Source organism: Lagenorhynchus albirostris, chromosome 17 (assembly GCF_949774975.1).
Source record: "Lagenorhynchus albirostris chromosome 17, mLagAlb1.1, whole genome shotgun sequence".
Classification (NCBI taxonomy): domain Eukaryota; kingdom Metazoa; phylum Chordata; class Mammalia; order Artiodactyla; family Delphinidae; genus Lagenorhynchus; species Lagenorhynchus albirostris.
Window position 1 is genome coordinate 1,283,947 of NC_083111.1, and position 14,125 is coordinate 1,298,071.

Below are 14,125 nucleotides of genomic sequence, written 5' to 3' on the forward strand. Positions count from 1 at the left end.
GACAGGTGGGAGACCGAGAGGGGGTTAATGCAATAGAGTTGGGGGCTGTAGCAGGTCTATTCTCACACACACGAAAGAGTGGCCCTAGCATCTCACTGCACCGTAGCTTATTTTTCTGGATTAAACAATTATATATGCCTGTCTATACTATAACTGATTAACCCAGAAAAATAAGCTATGGTACAGTGAGATTTATGGGTCATTATTTTGTTTGTGTGAGAATGCAGATGGGCATTCGCTTCCGGGGGTCACTGTTAAATTAGAAACTTGCCACATAGAAAGTGAGAGTCATCTCTGGTTGATGAGATGCCCTTTCTTTTTAGGCGGTGTTGTGTTAGGTTTTCCGATCAGCTCCGTGGAATGCCCAGAACACTTGGGGAAATGGACCTCACAGCCCATGAACACCCATGAGTCAAAGAGCAGATGGACATAAGAAGCCTGTGGTGATTGGTCCATCACTTGACAGTCTGAGCAGAGTACAGATGCTTGAGGAATCCAGAGAGAATTGGGAAGAGGAGAGTATGAATAAGGGAGCAAATCCTTCAAATGCAAAGTGTTATTGGCACAATCTACTTGAAACCCGCTTGATTTTGATCATTCTACCACTTTCTCCTCACACCTATTATAACATTCTGAATTCAAACACCTGTGCAAAAGGAAACACTTACGTGGTGGTGGACTTGCTCGTAAATTATATTCACGAATCTCTATGAACGTTTCTACTGTTCTTGTATATAAGTCCTATGGAGTTGCCATGGAGGATATTAATGTCTACTGAAAAGAATGACAATTGTGCTGAATGCTAACCTGAAAAAACATAATTCATGTATCTCTTTTCTCTGCAGTATGTAATTCTAGACGATATAATCACCTTGAAATTGTTTGAAAGCTAGCAGAAGAAAATTCGTGGCTGTTCAGTATAGAATGGGAACAATGGGATACCTCGGTCCATCTTATTTCAGACTCAAGAGGTCCACAGCACCAAAAAGAAGGAGCTATATTGGGAAAAAGCAAATGGAGAGACACATATTTAAAGTCTTTAAATAAGGTTTATGTTCTGCTCTCTATTCCTTTCAATGGAAGCCTCTTTTAAAAATAAGGGGCGGGGGAGAAAAATTACACATAACAGTCAATGCCTTTAATTTTCAAGGAAAGTCTAAAGATTAGAGTCAATCTTACTGTTTTCCAAAAATGGTCTCCTAGACCTCCTATGGCATATGCAATTTTAAGGAGGATTTGCGTTCTGTTAAAGTCAAATAAATGTATTAACTTTAAAAATAGAATCTTTAGCAAGATTGTAATGAGTTTCCGGGACAGAGTTGAACAGACGCCCTTTATAGGTACACACCTGTATAGGAACAGAGAGACTGGGAGCCGAGCTCAGTTTTCAGTTTTTACAGCCTTCTTTGTCTAAGTGCCCCTCACTGTCCTTATTGACTGGTCCCTACCCGTCCCTGTCACCACTCCAGGGACGGTTCGCCCAGGAAGTCTCTGGTGGCACGTGTGTCCCTGACTCGGCTGTGCCTGTGTATGTGTTGCCATCTGACATACGGGACCCTCCCTTGGTTGTGATGCCACGCAAATGAATTACTTGATACAGAGTCCAGAGCAGGCAGTAACACACATGCTAACTGAAACCAGGGAAAGAGTGGAGAAACTAAGTTTTGGAATCCACAGTGGCTAGTACATAATGAACCCTCGGGATCACATACATGAAACAAATGGGTAGATGGACTGCTCTGATTCAAGGAGAGATGAGACATACTCTATGTTGAGAAAAAAATGGAACTTTAGTGAGGTAGGGTCAGGTAGGACAATAAATCCGTTTCTAATGAGGAATCCGACCAGCATTGTTGAGGCGATGCTTCTGCCTACGTGGCTGACAGCAAAGCAGAAGGACAGGCTTCATAGCCAAGGTGAGTTTTGCTATTTGGTGGTTTTCCACGTTACCTAGAACAGGAAGCTGTGACGGAGATGCAGGTTCAGTGCCCAGAATGTCCTATGACCAGAAAAGGGCATTTGTTGTTCTAGCTCATCTTATTTCTTATCTATTTTCTATACTATATATATATCTGCTTTATTTTTAGTTAAAATATTAATTTATTTTAGAATCTCATGTAGCTCTAAAGGAATGTAAAAGTTTAAAAAGTTTTCAAATAACTCCCTTGAACATTTTGTCTTCTGACAGTCCAAGCAGCAGGTCAGGGAGCTCGCACCATCTCGGGGTGCTGAGGGGGAGCGACGGGCACTCCTCTCTCCTCCCTTCCTTATTATTTTCATATATTTTCCTTTAATATATATTATTAACCTGACAATACAGTTACTAATTTTTGCTTTAAACATTTGTCTCCTAAAGAAATCTTTGAAAATGAGAAAATTGTATTTACCCATTTCTTTCCATTTTCAGCCTTTTCGTAAATCAAAGTACCCACCTGGCACCATTTACTTCAGTCTCATGAATTTCCGTTAACATTTTTTTTTGTAACTCATGTTTGCTAATGAAGATTTTTCTTAGCTTTTATTCAGCTGAAAAAGTCTTTATTTCGCCTGCATCTCTTTTCAATCAGATGTAAAATTCTCAGTTGACAACTGAAATAAGCAAGAAGTTTCCACTCAAGACTGAAAACGTGACATTTGTACCTAGAATCACAGTTTTCCAATTTTTGAAAGTCCTTTTTGGGGCTTTTGCTTTCTCCTTCAAGATATAGGTCTTTGAAGAAATTATCTGTTCATGGAAACAATTTTATCAAAACCGCAATTGTAATTTATTAATAATTTTTATCGACGCAACCTGCAATGTCCTTGCAGCTTCTTCATCTGCATTTGTGACTTTGACACAAAGCTTAACAGTGAAAGATGGAGAAGTCCACGAAGACATGAAGTCAGACACTTTTTAACCGAAGGGAGACATTTCCCAGGTGTTTCAGATTCGATTTAAAAGGTCTTCGCATGTCGCCAACACTGTTCTTAATGGCGTGGCAGTTTGGGCTTTTCCACTTCTGTAGGCGTTCCAAGAAACTACAGGAACAAACCGCATCTTTCCTCACATTGACATCACTTCTGTATTTGCCCAGATTAGGTAAAGCTCCAACAGTAGCAGAACCAGCTCCACTGGACAAAGCACAAAGCATAGGCACATTTTCCAGAAAAATGAAAGATGTAAAGACTGAGGGCGTATCTTATTTTCCTGTTCTTTTTCCTTTAAAGGGGAAGAAGTCCTGGGCCGGCTGTCATTACGATGCCTGGACCCTGTGTTCACCATGAAGAGACCGTCATCAGAAAACAGATGGTCCACAAGGGTCTTGCCTGGTCCACGGTGCGCCAGAGGGTCCTCTTCTCACAGGCCCAGTTCTCCCCACTAGGGTTCATTCTCCCCACCTTTCCTCTCTCTCCCCATCTTTCCCTCATCTGTCCATCCTCTCTTTGCCCTTTTTATTTTCCCTCCATATTTCACTCCTTTCTAGTAAACCATGAACTGAAATAAGCAAATAAAACAACAAACAGATTTAAAGCAAAGGAACAGAGATTTGGCTCAATTCATCCTAAAATTTTGGCAAATATTACAAAATTCAAAAATGAGGCCAAGTTGCTTAAATCACAATGTCTATCTTAATACAATATCAGGCATTGTATATGTATACATATATATATATGTTGTGATGTGTAAGGAATAATAATTATGTGCCCTGATGGAGGTGTTAGCTAACACTAAGGCAGCAATCATATTGCAACATATAAGTGCATCAAATCAACACTTTGTACACCCTAAACATACACAATGGCATACATTAATTATATCTCAATTTTTAAAATTCTGATTATAAATAATTGAATGTTTTCCTTAATTTGCAACGACTAATCATTCTCCTAAGATCATGCCGTACTTATTAACTTACTAGCAACTTAATTTTATTTTTCAGTGTTGATTTTCAGTGTTGATCTTTTTTTTTTACATATTAAAGTATTTCACAGATTGTGTAGATACTATTCTTACATGAGTACATTTTTATGACACCCAGAGAAAATGTAATAATTGTTATTTAGCAACAGAACTGATCTAAATATATATGTGTAACCATGGGAAAGTAAGAGTATTTATTATTAGAGACATATAAACATATTATAATATTCTGTATATTACATATATGTATAATGCTTCAAGTCCCCTTGAATATTGTAGAAGGAAGTATTGAGTACTTGTAAAAATCCCTGGACAGTTTTCACATCTGTTTCATTTCCGAAATCTAATCAGGACAGTTAATATTTGCTATCTGTGTTTTTAATCTACTAAATCACATTTTATAAAAGCAGAGTGTTTATAATAGTCTATGAACCAGGTTATTATTTCAGAATGCCTCTTTCTTCTCATTAAAAGTACTTAGCAGCAAAGGGAACTTCTTTTGTGTTCTGATTTTCCCTTATTTCTTTGTTTCCTCAGTGTCTTGACATATTGTGTTTTCCTAGTCCCCTTGGTAGCTATAAAAAGCTCCGTTTTCAAAATCAGTAGAATATGAAATTATTTTAAGCCTCACGAGCTCAGCTTTTTGTCTTCTACAAGTGAACTTTGCTGGTTGGAGAAACAAAGCAATCCATCTCCTTATCTTCTCTCATCTTCTCCAGATCCAAATTTATCAAACCCAACTTTCTTATACATAAATCAATATAATGTGGGATGTTAGTAATTGTCAATAATAAAGTGGAGTGGAGTGTGTAATATGGATTAGAACATGGCCAGAAGATACAGTTCACATTTGAATATGAGCCTTCCTACTCCGTAGTAATGCAACGCTTCCTGTTCAGGGGAAGACATCCCAGGTCGGATGGCTCTACCAGGTTTGGGGGGCAAGGCGTGGAATTTACAGATGCAAGGACAGTTTCTGGATTATTTTCAGGTACGATAGAATGGTCAATTCGCTTTTTAACAGAAAAGTAGAATTTTGTTTTCAAACATATGTTTCACTACTGTTTGGTCACAAAATTTAATTTTCCCCTGGAGAGCTGGTTCTTTTATTCTCACATATTCTCCTTTCCTGCATGAGACCCAGGGTCACATTTCCAAGGCGCCATGGCTGTGATTTGCGAGGAACAGGGCAGGGCATGGAGGGTGCAGGACTGCTGTATGCATTTGAATATTTTCTGCAGCATCTGACCTCCAACTGTATGCAAGTGTTAATTTGATCGAAATTAATTTTACATAATGTTTTCTATTATTAGTCTATGATAAAGCTGCTATATATCTACTAACAGGAGAAAATAAATTATTCAGTGAATGCAGTTAACGTATAATTTGCTGAATATTTGAAAAAATAAAGTTAGTTATAGATTCCTACATCCTGATATCAAAATAAATCCCAGCTAAATAAAAATTTCTATAAAAGCCAAACTGTATAATACATTTAAGCAAGGATCTTTTTCTATAAAATGCCTAAGTTTAAATGGGGGGGAAATGACCAACAGAACTAAATATGTAATTATTTTAAAATCTGCATATTACAAATTGATAACAAGTAAAATCCAAACTAAATCAAAATCTGTAAAAACAACAGTGGAATACTGTAAGACAAAGAAAGGGTTACCAGGCTTCTGTATAAAGACGGTTTTTTAAAAAATCAATAAGACATAGTTGCGGACAATTGGGCAATATTTTTGAAAGCTAATTTGTGGGAAAGTACATTCAATTATTGGTAAGTATGTAGAGAAAATTAACTGGCAAAATTTGAAGTTGAAAAATTTCAAAACAAGATAATAGAGTCTTTATTGCTTATGGAATTGCAAATAATGCCGAGTTTTGATAAAGTGTTTTAGGAGTTTTGGATGTTTTTCTATAAAATACATCATAAATACAAATAATGCATGAAACGAATACTGATCATTTGAGGAATAATCAGACGGGCACCCATCACCCAGGTTAACAAACACCACGGTCTGGGTACGGTCTCACCAGCCACACCTTCCTCTGCTTCCCTCAGAGTAACCTATCTTGAATTTTGTGTTGTGAAAACCCCTGTTTTAAAAGCGGTTCTACTGCCAACACATGTAGACATCTACATTTTATCATTTATTGTATATCAGTGTACAATCTATCATTTTCTGTTTCTAACGATTTTTCAAACGCTCAGCTCTTTCTTTGACTTGCTGCTTTCTCTTAATGTAAAGTGTTTGAAATGGGTCCATGCTGCCGCCTGTAGCTGGAGCTCATTCATTTGTGAGGCTCTATGCTACTCCATAGTTTGGAAGCACCAAAATACAGGTATACCTTTTACTCCTTATAGATCTTTGTGTCTACACAGCTTTTTCTCATTTAATCGCTCCATGAGCAGTTTTATAGTTCGCCTTTCAGAGCCACATTTCTCTAAGGTATACAGCTAGGCCACAAAATTTTAACAAATAATGTGAAGTTTTTGCCAAAGTGGTGTTTCTGGTTTAGACTTTTATCAGCCATGGCTGAGTTGCTGTTGCCTCACGTTCTAATAGCTTAACTTTTTCTTAAACTGTCTGACAACTTCTTCCGATTAGGCGGATGGATCTCATTTTCATCTAGGTGGCAAGTTTGTAAAATCTGCTTTGCCCGCAGAGCTTCCCAGGACTGTCTGTTTTCATCTGCAGACCTCAGTTCAGCTGTTCTCCTTCTCTGAGCACTTCGCCAACAGCCCATCTTCAATTTCCCCCCGAACGTCACTGACGCCATCCACACCATGTTTGATCGCGTTACCCCGTTTTATTTCTTGGAAGCAGGGGTCACCCTCTGGGACACCCCTCTTGGAGCAGGGACCCTGCCTGTTGTCCCCTGTTGAGTTGGTCCTGCTCACACAAGAGCTGGGATAAAACACGCCCCGGAGAGACACCCCAGGGGAAGGGCAGAGCCGGGGCGCCGCCAAGGGGCCGTGTCTTCCCACGTGTCCCGGCCTTTTCTTCCTCCGTCTATGCTGGCTGCGCTGGGCTACGTTTCCCACAACCTATGAGCCTGAGGATGCCCTCGAAGCTGACGTGTGCCTGGGAGCCTGGGCGACACGTGTTTCCAGGACGCGGGGCGCCGGCGGCCCATCTCCTGCCCCCACCCACACCCACGCCGCCCTCCCCTCCCGCTGACGGTACAGGAACAGCGACGTCCTTTGACTTCTTCTGCACCCTTGCTTTGCTAATCTTACCTCCTTCTCACCCTCTGGCCTCCTCTGAAAACGGCCGTGAAGGGCGTCACACTTCTCCGACCGATGTAACCGGATGCACAGCCTTGGGTATTTTTGCTTTGGGCTTTTAATGTGTTACTTCATAAGTGACTACTTTTTCTCTGATTTAAACTGTATTTACTACAAGCGGAGTGGTCCTGTGTGTGTGCGCACGCGTGCGCATGTGTGCGTGCACACGTGTGTGTACACGCATGTGTGCGTGTCCTAAGAAAGTCAGAATCAGCTCTTTCCTCCCCACAGCCTGACGTTCACAGGAAATCACAGCCAACAGGGGAAGCCTACAGCTGAGGTCAGTCTCCCCTTCAAGCTTGCTCAGAAGCCCACACTTAAGATGACAGATTTAGCTGAAAGCAAATAGAAATGAAAAAATCTGAAGATATCCTAAATGTACAAGTTTATCATGAGATTGTTATAAACATCTGCTTGACTGAGAAGAGACTGAGAACTCTCGGATTGCATCCACCTTTATTATCCTGCACGGTACTAAGCGCCCTGAGTGGTTCCCAAGCCTCCCAGATAGATTTGATCCTAATGCACTCTAGTTTTAAAATCCATCTCTTCTGCATAAATTCTGCTTCAAGTGTCCCCATGAACACGTCTCAATGACTTTTACTCTAATTGCAATGTGAAAAGTTCCAATCAGTACATTTGATGCTGTTGAACTGTAAAGATTTCTATTTTCAAAGGATTGTGAATAACAAACAATAATTAAGGTACTTACAATGGCCCTTGTTCTGAGGCTCCCCAGTGGAGCCTCAGGGAGCCTCTTTCCCCTTCTTCTGGGGAGATGTTTCACTGACATTCTCTCATCACGTCCTGGGCTTTTAATTCAGCTGTTTCCGCTGTGATGCGCTCTCCCCCGATGCCTTTGTGTTTCCAGATTCGTCCCAGGAGTCCCTTGTCTTTGTCTCAGGAACCTTTCATCAGGTGCTCACTTCTTTCCCAAACTGAAATCAGCCCCCCCCCACCCCGACCCTGTCCTGTGTTACCTTGGCAAATGCCATGACCTCGGGAGCTGCCTTTTCTGAGGGTAATCCATGTCAACTTTCCAAGCCTTTCAAAATGCTTCAGAAATCTACATTCCTCTAAAAAAAATCTACATGTACGTGGCCACTGAGGTCGGGAAGACATGAATCATGTGGAAGCAGGTGTCCCCAGGTTGACAACACGTCCCCAGCCCCGGTGTCCTAACCACGGAGGTGCTACTTACACGGGGCGTCCATCGCCATCTGCAGCAGAGATGGCTTCCTTTATATCTTGAGTTTTCTTGATGCCACGTGCCTGGTAAGTGTCCTTATCTTTAACCCAAACTAAAATTAAATGGCATCTGGTATGGGATGAATTGTGTCTCCCCAGATTCCTATGTTGAAGCCGTGACCCCTAGTATCTCAGAACGTGACTGTCCTTGTAGACAGGGTCTTGAAAGAGGTAATGGAGTTAAAATTAGAGCATGAGGTGGGCCCTAATCTGATACCAGCTGTGTCCTTTTGAGAAAAGAAAATGAGGACACAGCTACATACAGGGGGAAGACGATGTGAAGACACAGGGAGAAGGTGGCCCTCTGCAAGCCGAGCAGGGAGGCCTGAGGAGAAACCACACCTGCTGACGCCTTGATCTTGGACGTCTGACCTTCAGGATTATGAGAAAATACATTTCTGTGGTTTAAGCCGCCCAGGCTCTGGGCTTCATACTGGCTGCCCTGGAAAACTAACACGGCTTCTCGGTGGTTAAACAATGTCCCCCTTGTGCTCAGGCCTGGGGCCACCTTACTGTACCTGGCTCTGCTCTGTTCACTCGGGGGTCTGCTTGAGCCCCCAAAGATCGCTGTAATAACAACACGGGTGTTAGAGAGAATCTTAGGTAGATATGAACTTTCATATTTTCATCTTTGATTTTTGTCTTCAAAATTTGTTTTCCCAAACAATTCAATCAATATTCCTAAATATGCATACTGTGTATTTTGAAAAGAATTTTATGGAGCTAAGCCTCCCTAGGCCAGTGTAAATATCCCAAACAAATATCTTTACCAATATTATTTCCACTTCTATATCAAACTTTACGTTTTCTAAAATCATATCGAGCTTTATTTTTCCCTTTATAACCACTTTGTTTCTCTAAACTTATTTGTTCTTGCAAGTCGGTATCGCATGTTCTGATTTTTGCAGAGCTGGGCCTATTTTTGTACTTATTGCCTCCAGGGTTTCCATGAAATTTATTCTTTCCCCTTTGGATTCCTGTTTCCACTGTCCCCCATTATCATGAATAATGCTCCTGTCCACCTATGATCCTTCTTCAGTGCCTTGAATTCAAGGGAAATCGGTGGAAGTTAATGCTCTCCATAATTTCCAGAATCTCTCCATGTCTCCCCATCTTTCTGGTGTAGAATTGAGACCAAAATATTTAAAATTTTCTTCTAACAAAATACTAAGCATTTACTTAGCTTTATCACCGTGATTCAAGTCCTGTGACAAATGCTTTGATAGATATGATTATTCTCCATTTTCCTGATGAGGAAACCAAGAGTTAGAAATTGAATGCATTTCCAAAACTCATACAGGTATTAAACTTTGGAAATAATATGTAAACCCAGGTCTCTCTGATTTTACAGCTAAACTCAAACCATCTATATGTATTCTTTTTTAGAGATTCAGGTTTATTTTCTTTTCATTTTTAATGACATTTATTGTTTTCTTTCTAATTTTACAAGCAATACGTATTCATTGCAGACAAGTTGAAATACATTAAACCATAAAGTGAAAGTTAACCATCGCCCATAATCCCCATCCCCCAGAGATAACCATTTAGCATTTTGATGCATTTCCTCCCAATGTCTAGATATATATTTTAAATTGAAGTGTAGTTGACCTACGACACTACGTTAGTTCCAGTTACACAACATAGTGATTCGATATTTTTCTACATTTCAAAGTGATCGCCAGGATAAGTCTAGTTACCCTCTGTCACCATACAAAGATATTACATCATTACTGGCTCTATTCCCTATGCTGTACATTTCACCCCTGTGACTCACTTATTTTCATCTGTTTTGTAACTGGAAGTTTGTATCTCTTAATCTCACTCACCTATTTCACTCATTACCTCGACCCCCTCCCTTCTGGCAGCCACCCGTTTGTTCTCTGTATCTATGAGTCTGTTTCTGTTTTGTTCTGTTTGTTCATGTGATTTGTTTTTTAGATTCCATGTAGAGTGAAATCATACAGTATTTGTCTTTCTCTGACTTATTTCACTTAGCGTACGACCCTCTAGGTCTATCTATGTTGTCACAAATGGAAAGATTTCATTCTTTTTCATGGTTGAGTAATATTCCATCGCATATGTATACTATATCTTCTTTATCCATTCACCTACTGATGGGCACTTAGGTAGCTTTCATGTCTTGGCTATTGTAAATAATGCTGCAATGAACATAGGGGTGCATCTATCTTTTCTACTTAGGGTTTTTATTTCTTTGGATTAATACCCAGGAGTGGAACTGCTGGATCATAGGGTAGTTCTATTTGTAGTGTTTTGAGGGGAACCTCCGCACTGTTTCCTGTAGCAGCTGCACCAGTTTACATTCCCACCCACAGTGCACAGGGGTTGCCTTTTCTCCACACCCCTCCAGTGCTTGCCTCTGAAACCTCAGTGCTCCCTTCCCTGTATTGAAGGACCAGGAAGCACGGACTCCTTACCCTGCTTTCAGGCTGAGACACTGAATGTCAAGTGTGCTTCTTCAGGACACAGGTGCCACTGGGCTTTGCCTCAGTTTATGCCCTAATCGCGTGCAAGGTATTGAATCCCCAAGGGATCCAGAAACTGCATTCTTGAGCTGTTTTCAAATGGAATTTTAAACTACCTATCCTGAAAAAGTTATTTATTCTTATAAATAAAAAGTTATTTATAAGAAACAGTTATCTTAACTTTGACATTTGGAACAATTATAGGTAACTTTGAACACAAAATTTATATTTTATTCTGAGGTTGACCATGGAAAATGCACATCTCATAAACCACTTACTGAGACAATACTGGTTGAATCAAGGTATCAGATGTTTTAAGATGACCTTAGCTGGTGAAATATGATGACCAACTTTTACTGCAGTACCTTGACAACCCCTAAGGCCAATTGGTGCAAGCTGTCACCTGTGACACACGCACACTGAGGCTGCTAGGGCTCTGGTACATCGTACTGACAGCTCACAAGTACGTATCAGTCAGTACTGCTCGGAGAGCCAGGAAATTGTTGTGCCTTTGTGGGAAAGATAGATTACCCATGCTAAGCTTGAAATTTTTAGTTATGCGTGATTAAATGAGGCTCGCTCTTTGTAATTTGCATGCTCGTACCCTTTCAGAATTAAAAGAATATGTGTGTTTATATTTAGCAAGAGCACAGAGGACAATTACAGATACAAGTAGGAAACCCAACAGAATACACGTGAATTATACATTTAATAGCAAACATTAGACTCCTCTGCTTAGAAAAATTAATATACAACATATTTATATTAAAAATAACTCCTCTGGTTCACAATGCACCTACTCCAGTGACTATATTTTTCAAGTGTTACAGTGGAAATAGCATCTTAAATCTGTCTACTTTATAGTTTAGAATGTGGCGAGGTACATGTTCACTTTTCTTATGGTGAGTTTTCATGACATTTCATTTAATTTGATCAGTTACAGAATGTCTTCTGCAAAATCTCAGCCTTGCTAATGCTTCTAAAATTTTGAAATTAAATCAGAATCAAAATTTAAAATTACATATTAAATGGTAATACGGTATGATATAATGGCATGAGAGATAAACAAAATGTTCAGAAAAATGAAATATAAAATCTTGACTCTCCTTTAAAATAGTATTTTAAATCAAACAAATTTGCTTGTATCTAGTGCAATTCAGGGCATATCTCTGTTTAGAAATAAATGCAGAGAGAGAAGTCAGAACACCCAAGAGAAATGAGCACTAGTCTCTTGTTAAGCAGAAAACTGTATATATATATATTCCCTAAGTTTGGTTTCTGCTCCAGAAACCTGTGCTTCATAGCATTTCTACTAACTTACTGAGGCGGCAGCGTTGCGGGGATCGCCACCCAGCTCCAACCTCGGGACTCTGGCTCAGCCGGCCTCACTGCAGCCGCTTTTCCCACCACCCAGGAGAGCAGGTGATACCTGGGTCCACTCCCAAGGATACGGTGAGGACCACAGTGACCTGACCCTCTTTTTATTCATACGTGTCTCTCGTGCTCATAGGTCTTAAAAACTGACTCCCGCAGAGAAGATGTTTCACCTTCCTGTGTGTGAGCTGAAGGTGTGCGGATGTCCCCACCGTCAATCAGAAGAAAGGATGGATTTGCCAAACCTGGAGGTGGAGGCCAGGTTCAGGAGCGGGCCATGAGGCGAGGCGCGCCCGGGGTGCCGTGCACACCCAGAGATGCAGCCCTGCTCCATCTCACCCAGAACTGTGTCTTCGGGAGTCAGCCAGGCCTATTTTTTTCTTTTTATTGCTGAGACAACCTACTTACCACAGCACAGATGTTATGATTAGCATGTGGTAAATTAGGTTCTCCATGAGGGGGTCTATGAAATTGGATGAGAAAAAAAAATTACGTCTTTACTTCCACTAACTTATTTTTTTATAGCATCTTTATTGCTTTACAATGTTGTGTTAGCTTCTGCTGTATAACAAAATGAATCAGTTATACGTATACATATATCCCCATATCGCCTCCCTCTTGCGTCTCCCTCCCACCCTCCCTATCCCACCCCTCTAGGTGGTCACAAAGCACCGAGCTGATCTCCCTGTGCTATGCGGCTGCTTCCCACTAGCTATCTATTTTACGTTTGGTAGTGTATATATGTCCATGCCACTCTCTCACTTCGTCCCAGCTTACCCTTCCCCCGCCCCATGTCCTCAAGTCCATTCTCTACGTCTGCGTCTTTATTCCCATCTTGCCCCTAGGTTCTTCAGAACCTTTTTTTTTTTTTTAGATTCCATATATATGTGTTAGCATACGGTATTCGTTTTTCTCTGACTTACTTCACTCTGTATGACAGACTCTAGGTCCATCCACCTCACTACAAATGACTCAATTTCGTTTCTTTTTATGGCTGAGTAATATTCCATTGTATATATGTGCCACATCTTCCTTCTCCATTCATCTGTCAATGGACACTTAGGTTGCTTCCATGTCCTGGCTATTGTAAATAGAGCTGCAATGAACATTTTGGTACCTGACTCTTTTTGAATTATGGTTTTCTCAGGGTGTATGCCCAGGAGTGGGATTGCTGGGGCGTCTGGTAGTCCTTCCACTAACTTCTAATTGAAGTTTATCAGTTTCTTCAATTATGAGTGTACGTAAAAATACAGCAGCTTTGTACATACCAATAAACCCATAGAAATTTAAAATATTTTAACATTTATGTACAATTGTTCCAGATATCTCAAAATATTGTTTTGCATATCACTGTAGTCATGGTATTTCTTTCATTAAGTCAGGGTACTTATTAGGTCCACTGTTAGAACTTATTTGGTTAATAAAGGTACATGTATCATTGTTTTCCAATATAACTTGCTTCTTTTGTGAGTATCTGTATTTTATTTCCTATATTTAAGTCATTCTTTGAGAAGGGGTCAAAGGCACACTTTTCCAAAGGGAGAACAGGGCAGAGTCTAAGAACCTTCCCTACGTCAGGGCAGAAAGCAGAGGCACCTGAAGGCGGCCTCCTCTCCACTTCGGTTTCTTGAACCTCTGGGACCCCTGAGAAGATTACCCTAAAGAAATGGTGGGAGAGGTGGAAACAGGGTGGAGAAGAGGAGTCTATATGACGGCCAGGGTGGCACTTTGCTAACTGACGTCCCTCCCCTGCCAACCCTCTGGAGGCTCTGGCTCACGCGGTACACCTGGGAAAGTGGCACCTGGGCAGGTGAAGATGCTAAT